This window comes from Schistocerca serialis, chromosome 5 (assembly GCF_023864345.2).
Source record: "Schistocerca serialis cubense isolate TAMUIC-IGC-003099 chromosome 5, iqSchSeri2.2, whole genome shotgun sequence".
NCBI lineage: Eukaryota > Metazoa > Arthropoda > Insecta > Orthoptera > Acrididae > Schistocerca > Schistocerca serialis.
In genome coordinates this window covers 157,803,759-157,826,144 of record NC_064642.1, presented here as the reverse complement: position 1 = coordinate 157,826,144, position 22,386 = coordinate 157,803,759, and positions in this window count along the sequence as shown.

Below are 22,386 nucleotides of genomic sequence, written 5' to 3'. Positions count from 1 at the left end.
TGGAGTCATAATGAGTAAAGGTTATTTTGTACACATCTAATTTCTCTAATGAGTCGAACTGTTCCACTGAAGGTGCCAGCAATTTTGATAGTGTATTGTTATTTCTGAATCCTATGTTAACATTAATTTTGCGAAAAATTTGTGGCACTTCATTTGACAGTGGGCCAATGTAACTCATACTGGTATAAATTTTCTGTCTAATTCTATATGCCTCTAAGGAAATCGAGTGGAATAAATCGGAAACCCCTAATAATGATCTTTGAATATATGCAGTCAGTTAATTCAGTCTGAAACTCATTATTGAATGCTATATCCTTTAAAACATGTTTTTCCCATTCTCTTTCATCAGTTTCTAAGATATCTTCATTACTCTACTGGCTGAAATCTAAAAGAAAGAACTTTTATAGTTGTCATGATGAGCAAACCGACGTGGGATAATCACATTTATAGCTGTTGGCTTCCTATAAATCTCTGACTTCCTTTATTATTCGTTAATGTAATATCCAGAAAATTAATTTTATTGTTTACTTCACCATCATAATATGTAAATTTATATTGGGATGTAGAGTACTGAATGCCTCAAAAATTTTTCCTTAGCGCCACATTCTCTACAGTTAATAACAGCTATCATCAATGTACCGATAATTGTACATAATTAACTTGTTAATTCCTGTTGTTGAGTAACAAAATTTTCTTCCAGATGGTTGATCAAAATATTAGCTAGTGTACCTGGCAGACAAAATCCCATTGCTAATCCATCATGCTGCTTGAAAAACTCTCCTCTAAAGGAGAACCAATTGCATGACAGAACTAGTTCTAACAGTTTTAAAAAACCATTGATCTCGCTTATGGACGTGCTATATCTATCCTTCATAGCATTCGATCTTACAAGTGACATGACAATTTACGGGAACATTTACGTTCACATTTAGAATGTCTAGCTACATGCATCTATAATTATGAGGTATCTGAATATCTGTAACTTTGCCAACCAGATCATCAGCATTCTCGATTCAGAATTGTAGCTCAAAAAGTTGTTAGTGACCAAAAACTCATTTAACTTACGGCACAGTCTGTAAGCAGGACTACATATATATATTAAAATGAGCCTCAGTGGAGCATTTGGTTTGTGAATCTTTTTTGTGGCTGAAAAAAGGGGGCATGTGGATTCATTACTTCGAGGGACCTGCAGGTATTGTCATCAAATAAGGAAGAAGTCTTCCTAATTGCGTTTTGACTCGTTTAACAAATTGTTTAGTGGGGTCATGGTCTAGTTGTGAAATCCTACTGTTTTGTAAAAGCTCTACAACTTAACAGATATATTCATCGATACTTAATAATACCAGAGTATTCCCCTTACCAGTTTTCACAATTAATGTTTCATGCCCTTTCAGTTTAGCATTAAAGCTACAAAATAATTCTGCAACAGTACTTGTCCTACTCATACTCGTTCTCTTTTTCCTAGTAACAAGTCAGGTAATTAGCTCAGCATCTTTACTGATAATGAAGTCATGCTGCATCTTATCAACAATACAAATATTGAGCGTACATTTAATCTCTACTACATTAATTTAATGTCTCTATTCCTCACCTCTCTATGTACAGAGTATTTATTACCATTCTGTGTTACTCTTAATTCCTCGCTACTGAAAGCAATGTTTGTTTTGTTAACTACTCTGTCATAGAACACATGACTAGTGTAGATATACTCTGCCCTTGTACCATATCTTGTCTACGCTTTAATTTACAGATTTTCTTTTCATGGATGCTAACCATAGGTTGCATGTTATTACCTACTACAGTACTGATGTAATGTGTTGTCCCATCAAGGACCTGGAGATTCAGCGTCTTTTGAAGTTGTAGGTGACTAAGTAAACTTGTTTTGAAAGGCAGTCATATCTTTGATATAAGTTCTTAAACTCTCTCAGTGTTCTGCTTTACTTTCTGTCTAATGTTGTTGTCTCCTCTTATACTCACTTGGGCGTAGTCGAGAGTGACGATTTGAGAGATGGCTGCTCCTATCTTCGTTAGCTTCATCTTGTTACCAATGTCTTATGACAGCACAGTTACTGTAAACCTCTCATCCCCCTCCCCCCCCCCCCATCCAATTCAATCTGCTCATTAGCTCTTACTTACACGCAACAGGTCACGTTTTCCTTGAAGGTTATATTCGTGGAACAGGCCTGGAGACACTGGAACATTCCAGATAGATTATATAATGGCAAGACTGAGATTTACGAACAAGTTTTAAACTGTAAGACATTTCCAGGGGCAGATGTGTACTGTAGATTAAAACTGAAGTAACTATTGAAAATGTACTAATTTAAGGAGATGGGACCTGGATAAACTGAAGGCGCCAGAGGTTGTAGAAAGTTTCAGACTGAGCATTAGGGAACGATTGACAAATACAGCGGAAAGAAATAAAGTAGAAGAAGAATGGTGTGCTTTGGGAGATGAAATAGTGAAGGTTGTAGAGAATTAAGTACGTAAAATGACGAGAGCTAGTAGAAATCCTTGTTAACAGAAGAGCTATTGAATTCAATTAATGAAAGGAGAAAATATAAAATTGCAGTAAATGAAGCAGACGAAAAGGAATATAAACGTCTCAAAAATGAGATTGGCAGGAAGTGCAAAATGGCTAACCAAGGATGGCTAGAGGAAAAATATAAGGAGGTAGAGGGTTGGGTTGTTTTGGGGAAGGAGACCAGACAGCGAGGTCATCGGTCTCATCGGATTAGGGAAGGACGGGGAAGGATGTCTGGCGTGCCCTTTCAAAGGAACCATTCCGGAATTTGCCTGGAGCGATTAAGGGAAATCACGGAAAACCTAAATGAGGATGGCCGGACGCGGGATTGAACCGTCGTCCTCCCGAATGCGAGTCCATGGTCTAACCACTGAGCCATCTCGCTCGGTAAAGGAGGTAGAGACATATATCACTAGAGGTAAGATAGATACTGCCTACAGAAATTTAAAGAAATCTTTGGAGAAAACAAAACGGCTAGTATGAATATCAAGAGCTCGGGTGGAAAACCAGTCCTAAGCAAAGAATGGAAAGCAGAAAGATGGAAGCAGTTTCTATACAATGGCAATGTACTTGAGGGCAATATTATGGAAATGGAAGAGGACTAGATGAAGATCAAATGGGAGATATGATACTGCGTTAAGAATTTGACAGAGCATTGAAAGACCTAAGCCAAGAAGAGGCGCCAGAAATAGACAACATTCCCTTAGAGCTCGTTGTAGCCTTCGGAGAGCTAGCCATGACAAAACTCTGCCATCTGGTGAGCAAGGCGTATTCAAGAAGAATATAATAATACCAACCCCAAAGAAAACGGGTGTCGACAGGTGCGAAAATTACTGAACTATCAGTTTAATAAGTCAAGGCTGCAAAATACTCACATTAATTCCTTACAGACGAATCTAAAACCTAGTAGAAGCCAACCTCAGGAAAGATCAGTTTGGATTCAGTAGAAATATTGGAACACACGAGGCAATACTGAACCTACGACTCATCTTAGAAGATAGATTAAGGAATGGTAAACCTACGATTCTAGCATTTGTAGACTTAGAGAAAGCTTTTGACAATGTCAACTGGAATACTCTCTTTCAAATTCTGAAGGTGGCAGGGATCAAATACAGAGGGCGAAAGGCTATTTACAATTTGTACAGAAGCCAGATGGCAGTTACAAGAGTAGAGGGGCATGGAAGGTAAGCAGTGGTTGAGATAGGAGTGAGACAGGGTTCTAGCCTGTCCCCGATGCTATTCAATCTCTATATTGAGCAAGCAGTAAAGGAAACAAAAGAAAAGTTTGGAGTGGGAATTAAAGTCCAGGGAGAAGAAATAAAAACTTTCAGGTTTGCCAGTGACATTGCAATTTAGGCGGAGACAGCAAAGGACTTAAAAGAGCTATTGAACGGAACGGACAGTGTCTTGAAAGAAGATTATGAGATGAACATCAATAAAAGCAAAACTAGTATAATCGAATGAAGTCGAATGAAGTCTCATGACGCTGAGGGAATTAGATTAGGAAATGAGACACTTAAAAGAGTAGACGAGTTTGCTATTTAGGGAGCTAAATAACTGATGAAGGTCGAAATAGAGAGGATATACCAAGACTATCTATGGCAAGGAAAGCGTTTCTGAAGAAGCGAAATTTGTTAACTTCGAGTATAGATTTAAGTGTCAGAAAGTCTTTTCTAGAATTATTTGTATGGATTGTAGCCATGTATGGAAGTGAAACATGAACGATAAACAGTTTAGACAAGAAGAGAATAGAAGATTTTGAAATGTGTTGGTACAGAAGAGTGCTGAAAATTATATGGGCAGACCATGTATCTAATGAGGAGGTATTAAACAGAATAGGGGAGAAGTTGTGGCATAACCTGACTAAAAGAAGGGACAGGCTGGTAGGACAAGTTCTCAGGCATCAAAGGATCACTAATTTAGTATTGGAGGGAATTGTGGAGGGTAAAAATCGTAGAATTAGACCAAGATATGAATACACTAAGCAGATTCAGAAGGATGTAGGTTGCAGTAGTTATTTGGTGATGAAGAGGCTTGCGCAGGATAGAGTAGCATGGAGAGCTGCATCAAACCAGTCTCTCGACTGAAGACCACAACAGCAGCATGGACTATGTGCATACCTCTAACAAACTTTAGTTGGCAGTGGACTGTTTAGTGATACAATTGTTACTGAACTTAGTTTGGGTTATCTGATCGTTCTAGAAGTATCGGTGTTCGCTTCCTAATTGTCAGCGGGTGTAAATACTATGCAAAAATGATGATTCTTCAGTAGTAAATATCGAATCGTCGTTGGTGTACACGACTTATGTATATTGACGCATGCTTGGACACAGAATGTTCAGGGTGAGCAATATCTGCACATCTGTGAGAAAGCAGTCCTTGCAGGACAGCCTCAACAAAATCTAAGTGTCAGTATGGCAAGCTGTAAAATTGACAACTTAAATACTTCTACATGCTACGTCAAGTTATGAAATGCTAAGGCACAAATCGTAGAGGAGTGTACTTATGACAAACATATAATATATATAGCAAACCACCTATATCATAAAATATGCAACATTTATGAGAAACCCCCCCACACGAAGCTATTTAGGATGATATGTACAGTAGATGAAAAGGAAAAATTGTGTATTACACAGTTAAATGTTTTTGTATGAGCACTGACTTCTGGTAAATCCGTATCGTGCTACCATCTTGAATGAGAATACTGAAGGAAATAGAGGCTGTCTCTCTACATAGATCTGTACGTGGAGACAGTCGCAGAGTGTGTGCTTTTCAGCTTAACACAGCTAGGCCAGAAAACTGAGTGAGAGCAACAATGCTGATGGTGCCGCGCCGGGTACTGTTCTCGTTGTGCTCTAGAGAAGATCACTGAATATTCGAAAGTGGTCACCGCAGCTGGTATTATGAAAATAAATATTTGTTAACAGTAGAAGTTATCGCTGGGATTTCGAGATTTATCTCACGTTACCGTTTTTCCCAAAATGAAAATATGCTATCTTATGTTGAAAGTTTTATCGGAGCTATTTCACACATATGGAAACTTCTAGAATGGGTCTGCGTTATCTGTACTCCAAATTTTCAAGTGTTTGCTACATCACAGTTGTGAAGCACCACTTAAGTGGGGTAACGCCATGGAAATAAAAGTGATGAGATAACGTCAGAAACTAATTAAAAATACATTATAAGCAAGTGAGAGAACTACATTTTCTAGGTGAGAACCATGATACTGATCATGGGAGCCCATTTCTGGGAACACGAGCAGCGATTCTTTCAAAGACCTAGTATTCTCAGTTGACATTACTGATGCTGATACTGATGTAATTAGTAAGGTCAAAGTTTTGATTGTGATGCCAATAATCCATACGTAATTTAACTGATTATACGTGACAAGTTTTGAATACATCCCACATTCGAAATCGGATTACAGCCTTACATGGGCAGTGTGTTAGTGAATAAGCTGAAACTACAACTACTCACGGAGTTCTTCCCTTCCCTTCTAAACTCTGCAGTGTGTTCTGAGAGACTACAACTTCCGAGAGAGGGTCCCAGACTTCGATGTACAGTGCAGCTTACATTTTCAATTTGCATCATATAAACAATTCGATGTTAATAAACTCCGATTGGCCAAACCTACAAGGAAGCACAATAATGAAGGGAAAAAAAACTAGGGTTGGATTGAAAGTAATAAGGATGTGCATCCAACGGCATTCGTGCAATCTGTAGCCGATTACAGAACGTCACGTGAGCTAGTGCAGGGAGCGGCAACGGCTGCATTTGAATCATTTGTAGTGTGTTCTGTCTGAAAGTGAGGGAAGCCAGATCAAGCAGCCTAACAGTATCTTTTAAGAAACACCAATATCATACATGGATCAAGACTGAAGTGACACCTGGTCGGAGCCCACAACGATGTTTTCAAGGACTGTGCGAGATGTGTGGTGATGTAGCATTGCCATATCGTCCGGTAAGGAGATGGGTGAAAGAGTTTCGGGATGGCGGGGATATTATTTAACATCGGCCACTTTCGGGACGTCCCCCTATGGACAACACGAAAACTGAGCTCCTTGCGTCCTGCTTTATCTGGATCGCCTATCACCAACGGACTACATCCCATCTTCCTTCATGACAATGCACGATGCCACATGGCGAAAACAGTGCAGGAGCTCATGCTTACGTCGGGTGGGAGATACTGGAACATCCATCGTATTGAACCGATATGACTCCTTGAGACTACGACCTATTCACCACAATGAAGGAAACTTTTCGTGTCACTTGCTAAAACACAAGAGACGACGTCATCTGGGTCATACGGCGGTCCTTGCTAGACATCGACTGGGCTGGAATCACTGACGGTATACGACGCCTTCCATCTGTGTTGGCGAAGGTGATCGAGATGCAGGGTGATTGTATTGATGGCATATAATATGATGAACGCCAGTCAATAACATTCGCTATGAATTATAACACTGTTGCCCCTACTTTTTATCCAACCCATGCAATTTAACAGGAAAACAGATTTATTTTTTCCAATCACTTCACTTAGGGAAGAGAAACCTTTAACTCAATGGACCCTAACTGAAGGAATCAGTAGCAGTTATGAAACTTCATGGCGGGTTAAAGCCTTGAGAAAAAACAGGACGTGAATCTGTGTCCTTCCATTTTGCAGGCAGTGCTCTTATCGACTAGGTTATTCAAACACAACAAAACATCTGGCTGCATAGTTTCTATTCTACTAATACCAATCTCTTGCTCTCTAAACTACGCTGTAGGTCTGAAACGTTGTCTCAGTAATCCCGGAAAAAAATAGATAACAGTTAAATGGTTTTGCTAAGGACCAGTGGTTATTTCCACAAAGAAGCGGAAATAGTTGGGGTTGTGATTGGCTAGCTCACGTGGTAAACTTACCGCCTTCGAAAGAAAGAGTCGTGTTCATAACTTGATCAGTATAACTGTTTTACTTTCTCGGGAAGTTTCACAAAGGATTTTGGCACAGATTTACGTTTTACACTGCTTCCCTAAGTTGCTTCAAGGTACTGGCGTAATAGTATCATCAACAATGATTCATCATCTATTCTTCACCCAGTCCGAGCTGGAGTTTGAATGACATCGGCTTCGGCATCATGTTAAAATCCCGAAATAAAATAAAAATGTCTGAATTTTCAAGGTTTCTTCTTCCTTCACAGAATGAATCGCTGTATGAAAAGTGTGTTAAAAAATCCATGCGTAAGTATATCCTTGAGAAAAATGTCGGTATGTTAAGGCGGACACACTAAACTGAACCAGCTATGTACAGCGCTGCCGAATGAGTAGTTCGACTGACAGTGTGAAAATGCGTGCCACATTGTATAGAAGCAATCCGCAACCACCAAACATTATGCCAACTTTAGAAAAATGGCGGTAAACAAGCATGCCATATTAGTGGTGTTGTATTGAATAAAACCTGTTATCGTTACGTTTGTATACTTCTAAGGTGATGTGAAACTGCTACCGTGCCACCATCGGGATGAGTGTTGAATATTTCATATATATTGGTGGCCGAGATCCATCTTATCGAGATGCAGGATACGATGGGGCCATACATTTAAAAACGTTCCAGCGCTTTTATAAACATTGCCACTAGTATGTTAAGACCAATGAAAACTTTTAAGACGAAGAAAGTGTTGTTTGTATCATCTGCTTCTAGTTCTGTTTAGTGATGATATTAAACAACTGTTTTAAAACCGCCATGTTGCAGAGATTATATTATTTCTCGATTTTGTAATAGTCCAAGAAAGTAGCTCTACACAGTTTGATTCAACACGCTGTAAGCACCTAGTGGCCGTAACTTTGGCGATGTTTATACCAACTTAATTTTCTAATCGAGACTTTCTTGATGGCTGTTGCGTACTACGCCAGAGATTTCCATAGAATGTTGCACGTTTTCAGAGTCTGAGAACACCCAACGAGACGCCCTGAGACTATGTGGCCAAACAGAAGGCTCCCGTCTATCACGCAGGCAAAGATAACTTAAAAAAAAAAAAGAAAATTTATGACGTGTTTCTTGCAGTTTTCAAAGCGGATCGAATATTCCATCATTTTTCGGGAGACTATCCCGGATGTTATTAGCTTTTGAGACGATATTTTTGGTGACAAGGAATTGTTGTTCTCACAATGAGTCTTCACTGTCCAGCATTCCAACGTGTGCCATCCATAATAATCAAATACATCGTAAGCACCATGGATTCGCTGATTCAGCGCTTGCTTTGTGTTACTCTTGGAGGCGCAATTTTTTATCTGTGATTAACGCTCTTGTTACCAACGGTGTTATCTCTGACGCATGTGCGTTTGCTCAGCAGTGTACAGTGTCTTAAAAATAAAAATGCTGAAAAATGAACATGAGATTTTTTCCTGGTTTCATATTTTATTTACACATGGAACTTAAGTAGGTGTATAAAACCTGCGCATATTCGAATATAATGTATTAAAATTTTAAACAGACTGGTGAAGAGCTTTCGGGGCTTTTCGATTTTGTACAAACGAACATTTGTATCTATATAAATAAAATAATAATAAAACAAAAATGTAAATCTTGAATTTACCAAAGTTCTTCACCAACTGCTTTGAAATTTTGACTAATCACTGTATACGAATAATCACATGTTTCTATGTACCTATTTGAGCGCCACATGTAATACATAAATATATATGTTATCTTTATGTAGAAAATCTACATGAAGGAGTAGACGTTCGTTTACAAAATCCATGATGCGTGATAGTTTTTAACCGATTGCTTCCATGTTATTACACAACGTTGCATTCGAATACGTGCAAATTTTATGTAACAATTTAAAATGTATGTCATTATAAATAAATATGTAATAAACAAATCTAAGGTCAATTGGGACAGATATTTTGATTCCTGATACCTAAATATGTACCCACTTCAGTCTGCTAGTTATTTTTTCTGTGTCTAACAATCTTCTATCACACAAGTCACATAATTTACATCCCGATGTTTTTGCCCTGTCCTAACTGTAACACAAAGTGTACTACGCCAGTCAATATTGAAAGGGTAGAGTACCGCCCGACATTGAAAATAGGTACAACATACTTCATTATTCTTGTCAGAACAACATATTTCTTCTAATAATAACTCAATTTCAATTACTACAGCGAAGCCGAATACCAGTGTACGAGAGAATGATAATTTATTTATTTAATTGATCGCATGTGCACTCCCACAAAATAAGGCCCTACATCCAGTTTGGTGAGATCTGTGAAATGAATGAATGTATGGTCGTCTGCTAACTGCAGATAGTGAGTGTGAATATATGATCATCTTTGAGACGATCCTTTGGCCACCTTTGGTGGGACCAAAGAGATGAAATTTACCTGAGCTTTGAGTGCCTGAAATGTGGCTGACCAATACGGTAGCAAGGTGCTCCCCCACTTTGGCAGAGGTGCAAGAGGACCTGAAGAATGGCCATGTTTCGGCACTCTGCCGCTGGATCTAGTGTTGGTAAGACCTGTCTTAGGCGTGCTCCGTAAGGACAAAAGAGTGGAGACGTGGTATGCATGTGAAATACTCAAGAGTAGTTTAGAATAATAATTTCTCTGTTTCAGGAACTTTTGTGGGGAGAATTAAATGTCAGGCAGGTAATATTAATGGGATCGTAGTAATCTTTGGAAGTGACCAACGTTCACAATGAAACCACGTGTAGCAATAAGTTGAAATACTTCCGAGTCCATAAGTTAAGCTGAATTACTAGCGTGTGTACTATAAGTTGGAAATATTTAAGAAATGGCGTGTGCAGGACTTGAAATTAAACACGAGTACTTCCACGTGGTGAGTACTGTGCGAGTCCCAATCTGTGTATGAGACAAAGGATAAAGAGAAGTACTCGTCCATGGTATCAGTTGAGGACTCGCGTGTGTGATGAATATGTTCTTAATATTACTTTGCGTGTTATGCTTCCGTGTGACGCTTGATTCAAACTATAACACTCTGAGAGAGAAGCAAGGTGAGTCAGCCATCTATCCAACAACGCCACTTGGCTTGCATTGCACAGGAAGATGTGCATATATCGTCCAGAGTTCGTAGTAAGAAAGAAAAGTTACGAAGTGGGGCAGTTGTCCTGTGAAACTGGGATGAATTTTAATTGAAGTGGGAAAGCTGAAGGTGATGGGATTACAACGTTGTGACTATTCCTTGTTTTGTATTGTATGTTGCCGGTGTGATGTATTTCACGAAATTTAAGTATGTGTGGTTTGCATGGGAGAGTAGCAAGGTAGTTTCAGAGGTAGTGGGTTATGCATGTTCCTTTTGTACCGCTCGGTCTTGAGAAAAGTTTCGTGATGATGGTTGTGAGAGTCGAAGTGTGAGATATAGCAAAAGATCCACCATCCTATCCAGAAAGTGCACTGAAGCGTTAAATAATTACGAGACTCAAGGATAGAGAATCACCAATGTAAAGCCATGCCCACTGGGCGGAATTTCTCATGTGTTATTGTTGTAGGTTATAGAATTTGTGTGTTTAGGTTATAGAATTTATCGGCCTTTTCCTTGGAATTGTATGTTGCCATGATATCCAGAATTTATAATGTGTGCGCCATTCATATTCAGTGCAATGGCCATGTGTTGATCAAAGCCGTTAAATAAAAAAGAAAATGTGGTATTGCCAGTGTGTAGTGAACAGTGAGAGTTGTGTAAATTACTAATAGTCAGATGTGCGTTTCCGTTGCGTAATATTCATACAGAAGAATAATTTGTAACTTAATTGTGAGTACTAGGGTTCATGTTACTCGACAAATAAGAATGAACCCACTCGCTTGGCAGACCACTCATCTTGCAGGCCTGACTGCTTGATGCCACAGTATGAGCAAGGTACGTGGGTGCCTCTCATAATTTCGACCCTCCCAGGATTTTGCTGTTAGGGTTTGCTGTTAAGATTTTTTTTTATGGAATGTATTGTGATAGCGCTAAGGAGTAAATTTTTTTTTGTTTGCAATTTCTTTCTGGATTGGTGAGGATCTTTAATTTTTTTATGTAATCACTTGCTACGTAGTCCATGGCTGGAAGATCGTTGTATAAATTTTTTTTTGCATAATGTCCATAGTAACTAGGTCGCAGTCAAAAAGTGTAGTCACCATGGAGAATAGTGACTCTGGGGTGAACGTAGCAGTGCAGCAGGAAGTAGGTGTCGACCTTGGGTTAATTTTTATGGAATGTGTTGTGATAGCGCTAAGGAGTAAATTTTTTTTTGTTTGCAATTTCTTTCTGGATTGGTGAGGATCTTTAATTTTTTTATGTAATCACTTGCTACGTAGTCCATGGCTGGAAGATCGTTGTATAAATTTTTTTTTGCATAATGTCCATAGTAACTAGGTCGCAGTCAAAAAGTGTAGTCACCATGGAGAATAGTGACTCTGGGGTGAACGTAGCAGTGCAGCAGGAAGTAGGTGTCGACCTTGGGTTAATGAGCGAGAATGGCAAAGACTCGGAAGGGGCTGAATTGTTCAGCGGACCGCGGCTAGGTGATCCTTTAAGAAGCGGGCTTTGTCCACAATCGGGGGCTTTTCCCGACGACGCGGGCGAGCCGGGACTAGGTCAGGTATGCAGTGAAAGTGTAGCTACCCTTAGCGAAGCTACCGTTTCTCAGGCGAATGAGGTGAGTGCACCGAAAGTAGCAAATGACAATGTTCTACTGCAGTTATTACAGATGATGGATAGAGATAATAAGGAAAGATTGGAAGCAATGAATAGAGATAATAAGGAGAGAGATAGGGATATTAAGGAAATATTGGAAGCGATGTATAAAGACAATAAGGAAAGATTGGAAGCGATGGATAAAGATAGTAAGGAAAGTATGGAGGCATTGGATAAGGGAAATAAAGAGGCAATGAGGAAGCTACACTCAGTAATCGATGAGCGTCTGCCCACAGTTAATAATCGGTTAGATGAGGGGGAGAAGAATCTGGGTGCGTTGAAGCAAGGATGTGATGCCATGAAAGAAAAAGCCAATAATTTGGAGGTACGAATATTTGCAATAGAGAGTCATACTACAGAACGTAGGGACGTGTTGCCAGATGAACGAATCAAAGAGGTAGTGGGGAGAATGAATGCGATTAGGGCAGATGTAGAAAAGATCAGTATAAGAGGCGAGACATGCTCTGACAGTATGCAGCGAGAGGTTTACGCCAACCAGGAGGAGATACAATCACTATTACGGCTTAAAGAGGCGCAATTAGAAGTAAGTAGGAAACATAGGGAAGAACTAGCACAGTTGCAATTAGCGTGCAGTAGCGAAGGTGACACACCACCAGGTAGATTGCAGAGGGAGAGATAAATTCAAAAAACGAAAATAGGCAGAAAGAGGAAGACGAATTCAGACAGTCAGAAGAACGGTTGTGTCGGATAAAACAGGTGGCAAACCCAACTGGGTATAGTCCAAGGCTGTCTCAATTTCAAGATTCATTACCTTCATCGTGGGGACCGCTCCTCAAAATGAAGTTTGTGTGTAACCATTTGAGGGACGAGGCTAGAGCGAAAATGCAGGAAGTTATTAAAGACTGTAGTAGCTATTTAAATGAATTCTGGTCGAAAAGTAAGCAGGACCAGGTTACGAAAAGCATATTGATGATGCCAAATTGTAACGAAGTTGGCCAGTGAAACTGCGCCGAGATACATTGATAGCAGGCGGAGGCTTAGACGATTCTTCGTCATTTCAGCACTTGTTACAGGAACTTGGTAATGAGAGCAACATCGTAAACAGAGATACGACTCATAGGTCAGACAGAGACGAGGATAGGAACAGCAGAAATTATCAGAATGACAGGAGAGCATGGAAGCCTGGCATTTCTTTTTTTTCGTAATAGATTGGTGGATCCAACATATCAACATATCAGCCCTTAGCATGTTGCCTTAAAACACTTGCCACTGGCACTGAAAATTGTTTATGTAGCAGACATACTCTACTGATATGTAGGAGTGCAAATACCATACTTCTGATCACAGAATAAAACACCAGTATCAGAATCTGTTAGGCTGCTCTCTCAGATCAAAATTTGCAAGTTCACACTCTGACCGAAGTTTTTAGATTAGCTGCCATCTGATCGGTAGTATGTCATTGTCATAGTGACAGTTATGTGGTGCTGCGTATGGTTGTTTGGAATCTGGTGTTAGGGAAAGAGGCCACTAGCACCAAAGTTTCTAAAACTTGGGCTGTCCCATTTCTCCCAGCTTGTATATTCTCTGCACACATTTAATTTTCATGTAAGCACAGATTCCTAACTAGTAAATTCTTTTCTGTGTACAGTGGACCATTCAGAGTGAGGCGGATTGTCCAGGAAAATGCTGTACTGATTGAGACGATCAAGGGAAAACAATCTCGTGGGCTTCATCACATTTCTAACATCAAATTATGGAAAAGTTAAGGATAGATCGAAAGTAGGCAATTTATGGTAGATAGTCAGTGTATTTATTTGTGGTGTGTAACGTTGTGCAGGGTCAAATCGAACATAAGAATTTCCAGGTGGGATGTCAGGAAGTATGACGGAATAGACTGGTCGAATGAGTCATGAACAGGAGTCGACAGAGTGGTGTTTATACGTATTTTTTGTCATATGAATAAGGATCAAGCAGAAACGACGTGATGATTAATGAGTGGATAAAGATGGTAGATAGAGAGAGAAGCGACGTGATAAATAGTAGTGGATAAAGGTGATATTTAAGGAGAGAAGCGACATGAAGCAGTGTGATTAATAAAGAGAGATTCGACGTGATGAAACAGTGGTAAATAAAGGTGAGTAGAATTAATAATGTGGAGATGTCTCAGATGTATGTTACAGAGAGGCCTGTGTATGCTGCAATCGAGATTGATGCGAATGGCGAAGGAAGACCAGGAAATGATGGAGAAATGAACGGACGGAGAGCCGAAATACGAATGAAGAGATGAAGACAACTGTATGACGTGAAAGGACATAAAGGGTGTATGAGATCCAGATGGTGAACGTTGTTGAATACTGACGTAAGATGTAATATAAGTGTAAATCTAATTCTTACCATAACATTTGCAATATGACAAAAATAATTTTTGTTGTTGTTGTTAAAGCCTGGTACCAGTATAACTAATCAAAACGGTGCTAAGAATGTGTACAGTTATTCTGCAGGATGAATAATTTGTGTATTTTTTGTTCTTAGATGAAATGTCGCAATACTAAGTTGATATTTAGCAGGATGAATAATCGGTAAAGTGAATGCAGAGGTAAGCCGATGGAGAGAGGTGCCAGAGTGAAAGGACGAATTCGGAGACTGGAATGCTATCTCTGAAACAGCTTCATGTGTTACGTGGTTGAGTATAAGGGAGCGAAGGTATGGTATGTTGTCGTGAGTGTGGTGGTGTTAAGGTTAGCTGACTTCTAGACCTATTCTGTTAGTGTGTTAATGGATTGAATGAGAAGGAATATGTGATGTCTGGTGAGTGACAGTCGTAGAGTAATGTGATCAATGTGCACACTCCTGTAAAGGGGGTGCTACCGATCCATAACTAAAACATTATTGTGCTTTATCGTTTGATTTGGATGAACCTCGATGGCAGGTCAGGATATGACATCATGTGGATGGTACATACATGTCCTAGAAATGTTGTTATATATAATAAAAAGGTAAAATATATAAAGAGATACTAATTTCAGTCTGTCACAAGCACAAAGGTGCATTGTATGTTGTAGATTTAGAGTCATCAGTTACTAAAATATTTATTGTGTTAGGATGTTAAAGTATTTTACTATTTAACAACATGTGGTAGGTAATTCTTAGCTGTGTAGATTATTTCTTATTTTTTCTCTTGTTAGAACACTTTCAAGGGGTATTAATTTCAGTCTGTCACAAGCACAAAGGTTCATTGTATATTGTAGTTTTAGACTCAACAGTTTCTAATATTTTCACTGTGATAGGATGTTAGAGTAGTCTACTATTTGATATTGTAATTATGAGCTGTATAGATTGTTCCTTATTCTTTTTTTTTTTTACACTTTCATGTTTTGTATGAGGGACGACAGGTACAATCAATAGCACAAGTGTGGGCTGTATATAGAAAAGGGATAAATGTTGATGTTGCATGTGTAGAAAACTAGGGTGTATGGTTTTACGTTTTTTAGAACGAAGATTCTTTTATTACCAATGTATCTAATAGATCATACATGTAATCAATGAGTATTTAAATACTGTAAGAATATCCTTTCGTCTGTAATGTTGCGAGATGCACGGAAGGGTCTGACTGATTGGGTGTCGTAGCGCTGAGGTGCCCAAGCAGAACGCGCCCGTAACTACAAAAAAATGCGGGAGGCGAAGCTGACGTCGTAATGGCAGAGGTGACAGAGCCGTGGCGCTCCCCACTCCACGGCCGGTCGGGGTACACTCCACGCGCCCGCTACAACAGGTCAACGGCCTGGGGCGACACGCACCTACCACCCTCACGACTGGGGACAGTATCCCGCAGAGGCAACAGCGGGTGGTTTATTCTGCTTAACGGCATGCGCGGCGGCGTGACGGCAGAATGAACGACGCGCGGCAGAGTCTGGCAGGCATTTTTTACCAGCAACTATTAACTATAGTTCAATTCTTTTATCTTGGTGGCTCGCACATGCCCGACCAGAAGCGGGAGATTGCCTCATTGCCAGTTGCACACGTCACACGTGCCAATAAAAGCAGCAACATAGTATAGCATAGTTCGCAAGCTTACTCTTAGGGGGAAGCGCGCATTTCATGAAGTAAAGCCACCACGGCCGCATTAACTCTTTCGCTGCTACAAAGACGTGCTCCCTGCAATCCGCGCCGTGCGAGATTTTGTCACTGCACTGCTCGCCTGTGCAGATACATTGTGTTCCGACTGCTTTGACACCCTTATCATTCGATTCCACAAAAACTATTTGTCCCAAAAATTTGATTTTTACACATCTTCTTGACTGATACCTTCCCCCCATAAATGAGTTAATTTTGTTTCGATGTTCAACGCAGTTATTATACAGCATTAAATATAGTAAACCATTGCACGAAATTTTTAAGAGTTTGCAGAGGTAAAAGTCCATAGAGTATACTTTCCGTATGGTCGATTTTAGTTGCCACAATGTTGAGAATGAAATGTGGACAAGATACCTAAATTTCATTTAAAATTTAAGTACCACATAGGTGTCGTATGTTGTTGTTGTTTTTGTGGTCTTCAGTCCTGAGACTGGTTTGATGCAGCTCTCCATGCTACTCTATCCTGTGCAAGCTTTTTCATCTCCCAGTACCTACTGCAACCTACATCCTTCTGAATCTGCTTAGTGTATTCATCTCTTGGTCTCCCTCTACGATTTTTACCCTCCACGCTGCCCTCCAATACTAAATTGGTGATCCCTTGATGCCTCAGAACATGTCCTACCAACCGATCCCTTCTTCTGGTCAAGTTGTGCCACAAACATCTCTTCTCCCCAATCCTATTCAATACTTCCTCATTAGTTATGTGATCTACCCATCTAATCTTCAGCATTCTTCTATAGCACCACATTTCGAAAGCTTCTATTCTCTTCTTGTCCAAACTATTTATCGTCCATGTTTCACTTCCATAGATGGCTACACTCCATGCGAATACTTTCAGAAATGACTTCCTGACACTTAAATCAATACTGGATGTTTACAAATTTCTCTTCTTCAGAAACGCTTTCCTTGCCATTGCCAGCCTACATTTTATATCCTCTCTACTTCGACCATCATCAGTTATTTTGCTCCCCAAATAGCAAAACTCCTTTACTACTTTAAGTGCCTCATTTCCTAATCCAATTCCCTCAGCATCACCGGACTTAATTAGACTACATTCCATTTCCTTGTTTTGCTTTTGTTGATGTTCATCTTATATCCTCCTTTCAAGACACTGTCCATTCCATTCAACTGCTCTTCCAAGTCCTTTGCTGTCTCTGACAGAATTACAATGTCATCAGCGAACCTCAAAGTTTTTATTTCTTCTCCATGAATTTTAATACCTACTCCGAATTTTTCTTTTGTTTCATTTACTGCTTGCTCAATATACAGATTGAACAACATCGGGGGAGAGGCTACAACCCGGTCTTACTCCCTTCCCCACCACTGCTTCCCTTTCATGTCCCTCGACTCTTATAACTGCCATCTGGTTTCTGTACAAATTGTAAATAGCCTTTCGCTCCCTGTATTTTACCCCTGCCACATTTAGAATTTCAAAGAGAGTATTCCAGTCAACATTGTCAAAAGATTTCTCTAAGTCTACAAATGCTAGAAACGTAGGTTTCCCTTTCCTTAATCCTTCTTCTAAGATAAGTGGTAAGGTCAGTATTGCCTCACGTGTTCCAGTGTTTCTACGGAATCCAAATTGATCTTCCCCGAGGTTGGCTTCTACTAGTTTTTCCATTTGTCTGTAAAGAATTCGTGTTAGTATTTTGCAGCTGTGACTTATTAAACTGATAGTTCGGTAATTTTCACATCTGTCAACACCTGCTTTCTTTGGGATTGGAATTATTATATTCTTCTTGAAGTCTGAGGGTATTTCGCCTGTTTCATACATCTTGCTCACCAGATGGTAGAGTTTTGTCAGGACTGGCTCTCCCACGGCCGTCAGTAGTTCCAATGGAATATTGTCTACTCCGGGGGCCTTGTTTCGACTAAGGTCTTTCAGTGCTCTGTCAAACTCTTCACGCAGTATCGTATCTCCCATTTCATCTTCATCTACATCCTCTTCCACTTCCATAATATTGTCCTCAAGTACATCGCCCTTGTATAGACCCTCTATATACTCCTTCCACCTTTCTGCTTTCCCTTCTTTGCTTAGAACTGGGTTTCCATCTGAGCTCTTGATATTCATACAAGTCGTTCTCTTTTCTCCAAAGGTCTCCTCAATTTTCCTGTAGGCAGTATCTATCTTACCCCTAGTGAGATAGGCCTCTACATCCTTACATTTTTCCTCTAGCCATCCCTGCTTAGCCATTTTGCACTTCCTGTCGATCTCATTTTTGAGACGTTTATATTCCTTTTTGCCTGCTTCATTTACTGCATTTTTATATTTTCTCCTTTCATCAATTAAATTCAGTATTTCTTCTGTTAGCCAAGGATTTCTACTAGCCCTCGTGTTTTTACCTACTTGATCCTCTGCTGCCTTCACTACTTCATCCCTCAAAGCTACCCATTCTTCTTCTACTGTATTTCTGTCCCCCATTCCTGTCAATTGCTCCCTTATGCTCTCCCTGAATCTCTGTACAACCTCTGGTTCTTTTAGTTTATCCAGGTCCCATCTCCTCAAATTCCCACCTTTTTGCAGTTCCTTCAGTTTTAATTTACAGGTCATAACCAATAGATTGTGGTCAGAGTCCACATCTGCCCCTGGAAAAGTCTTACAATTTAAAACCTGGTTCCTAAATCTCTGTCTTACCATTATATAATCTATCTGATACCTTTTGGTATCTCCAGGGTTCTTCAATGTATACAACCTTCTTTCATGATTCTTAAACCAAGTGTTAGTTATGATTATGTTGTGCTCTGTGCAAAATTCTACCAGGCAGGGTTCTTCTTTCATTTCTTAGCCCCAATCCATATTCACCTACTATGTTTCCTTCTCTCCCTTTTCCTACACTCGAATTCCAGTCACCCATGACTATTAAATTTTCGTCTCCCTTCACAATCTGAATAACTTCTTTTATGTCATCATACATTTCCTCAAATTTCTTCGTCATCTGCAGAGCTAGTTGGCATATAAACTTGTACTACTGTAGTAGGTGTGGGCTTCGTATCTATCTTGGCCACAATAATGCGTTCACTACGCTGTTTGTAGTAGCTTACCCGCATTCCTATTTTCCTATTCACTATTAAACCTACTCCTGCATTATCCCTATTTGATTTTGTGTTTATAACCCTGTAGTCACCTGACCAAAAGTCTTGTTCCTCCTGCCACCGAACTTCACTAATTCCCACTATATCTACCTTCAACCTATCCATTTCCCTTTTTAAATTTTCTAACCTACCTGCCCGATTAAGGGATCTGACATTCCACGCTCCGATCCGTAGAATGCCAGTTTTCTTTCTCCTGATAACGACATCCTCTTGAGTAGTCCCCGTCTGGAGATCCGAATGGGGGACTATTTTACCTCCGGAATATTTTACCCAATAGGACGCCATCATCATGTAATCATGCAGTAAAGCTGCATGCCCTCGGGAATAATTATGGCTGTAGTTTCCCCTTGCTTTCAGCCATTCGCAGTACCAGCACAGCAAGGCCGTTTTGGTTATTGTTACAAGGCCAGATCAGTCAATCATCCAGACTCTTGCCCTTGCAACTACTGAAAAGGCTGCTGCTCCTCTTCAGGAACCACATGTTTGTCTGGCCTCTCAACAGATACCCCTCCATTGTGGTTGCACCTACGGTACAGCTATCTGTATCGCTGAGGCACGCAAGCCTCCCCACCAACGGCAAGGTCCATGGTTCATGGGGGGGGGGGGAGGGGGCCGTATGTAACACTGAGAAATATTCCGTCTTCCACGACTGTAACAAAAGTTTTATATACACTGAGCATGTTTGGCTTTATTTTAAAGCACTTCAATCTATCAAAAGGAAGTAGACAAAATACATTGAACAAAACTGTGGATTCACAAAAACATTAGGACTTGAATATACCGACTATCAGTGAAGTGCTCTGAGCTTTGTCAAATATAATCTTTGTGTTTGGCACACACGAACATCATTTATTTGCTAAAACACTGATCAGCCAACACAAACGTTGAATATTGTGTTACTGCAGCACAAAACTACGAAAGGTGACTTGGCAATGGAGGAGACAAAGTACTGTCCACTGAAGATGTTTCAAAAGAGAGAAACGCGTCTGGTCTAAATAAGTCGCTTATTACAGTTGCAGAAGAGGACTATATTTGAGTACCATTGGTAAAACTGCGACTGTGGAATAAAAATAAGAAAGAGAACATGAGTACCATTGTGTATGTGCCATAACTTTCATTAATTGAACTGCTTTAAAACAAAGCCAACCGCATCCGTTGTAAATAAAACTTTTATTACAGTCGCGAAAGACGGAATATTTCTCAATATTACATACGACACCTATGTGGTACTTAAATTAAGTGATATATTGTTATACAGTAAATTTAATATGAAATTTAGGTATCTTGTCCACATTTCATTCTCAACATTGTGGCAACTAAAATCGACCATACGGAAAGTATACGCTATGGACTTCTACCTCTGCAAACTCTTCAAAATTTCGTGCAATGGTTTACTACATTTAATGCTGCATAATAACTGTGTTGAACATCGAAACAAAATTAAGTCATTTATGGGGGGAGGTATCAGTCAAGAAGACTTGTAAAAATCAAATTTTTGGGCCAAATAGTTTTTGTGAAATTTAATGATAAGTGTATCAAAGCAGTGGGAACACCATGTGTCTGCACAGGCGAGCAGTGCAGTGATGACAAAATCGCGCTCAGCGCGGAATGCGGGGAGCACGTGTCTGCAGCAGCGAAAGTGTTAATGAAGAGACAAAGCACTAGAAATTTCAAAAAAATTGCTTTCAAACGAATATAATTCGTGAAGTAAGGCACTTCGATATTTTTTTGAATAATGAAAATATTAAGCCCCGCTCAAGGTTTTAACTCATAACCTTTCGTGTAGTAGCCCAACATCTGATCCATTGCGCTAACGTACCTCATCTGACTTGAAAACGCCATGAGGACTCTAACGGGTCACGCAAAATACTGACAAACACTGTTGGTATGACTATGAATTACTCACGCTTCGTCGAAGTACAATAGGAAATAAATAATTACCGTTGTTCTTTATTGCGAAAAAGCGGTTCGTGAGATTGATACAAACACCTTTTCTTGCTGTCGCCTGAATTAGGAGTCTTATTGCTTGTTTGGTTTAATTAATTAATAGAATATGAAGCAATTGGTACAAACAATGCTTTTTCCAAACTTTGTATAAAAGAAAGTCAGCTATTTCTATTACTTTATTTATGACTGAACGTTTCTAAAACTGAAGACACTCGTCCATGCTCTGCATTGCAGTCGTAATCTGGCAACGTCGTTCTCTGTTCATTGGCTGACTGTGTTTTGTGACGTCAGATGCGCAGAAGAAACCTAAACTCGGCCGCCAACATAAATGACACGCACTTTAGTACTGGACTGTGGAGCCGTGAAACAAGATGACTGCTCGTATGTCTCCATAAGGTGGAAAGTGAAGGACTGGTGTTTCCACGTTGTGAGTGGTGGAAAAGATTTTGTCTTTAGCAGACGGACGATTGTTTCGTTTTGTCTTGACCACTGAATGGTGGGATCCATAAACTTTTGGCAGTGACTTGTTAAGTGTACTTTGTGAATTGCATGTGGGACGCTTGGTATACTTAAAGAGGACAGTTGTCGTTTGGTGACTAATTATTGTATGAACGCAAGAAACTAAAGTGGGACATTGACATTTGCATTTGTAGTAGGAGACATTTCTTTAATAGGTGCGGGAATAAATGCTGGTGGTTGGAACTTACTACTTTTAATTACACCATGAACTGAAAGGACAGAACCATGGGTAATAGTAGTTGTAGGGCCATTTCTGGACGACCAGATTCGTGTAGATGGTACTCTGAGAGTGACTATGACATTTGTGTGTAATGTGTTCTAAATGCCGATTTCAGTGACTTAAAGACTTTCGTCTGGGTAACCATGGAAGAGCTTTGACACCGAGACAGTGTTTCTAGGGAACCTGTCAGCAACTTTTTTGATCCCAAGAAAACCACAGAATGAAATGAATCCATGTGACTCGTAAGATAGGGAATAATGTATTTGTATTTGTAACTGTGTACATTTTTTAATATGTTTTATT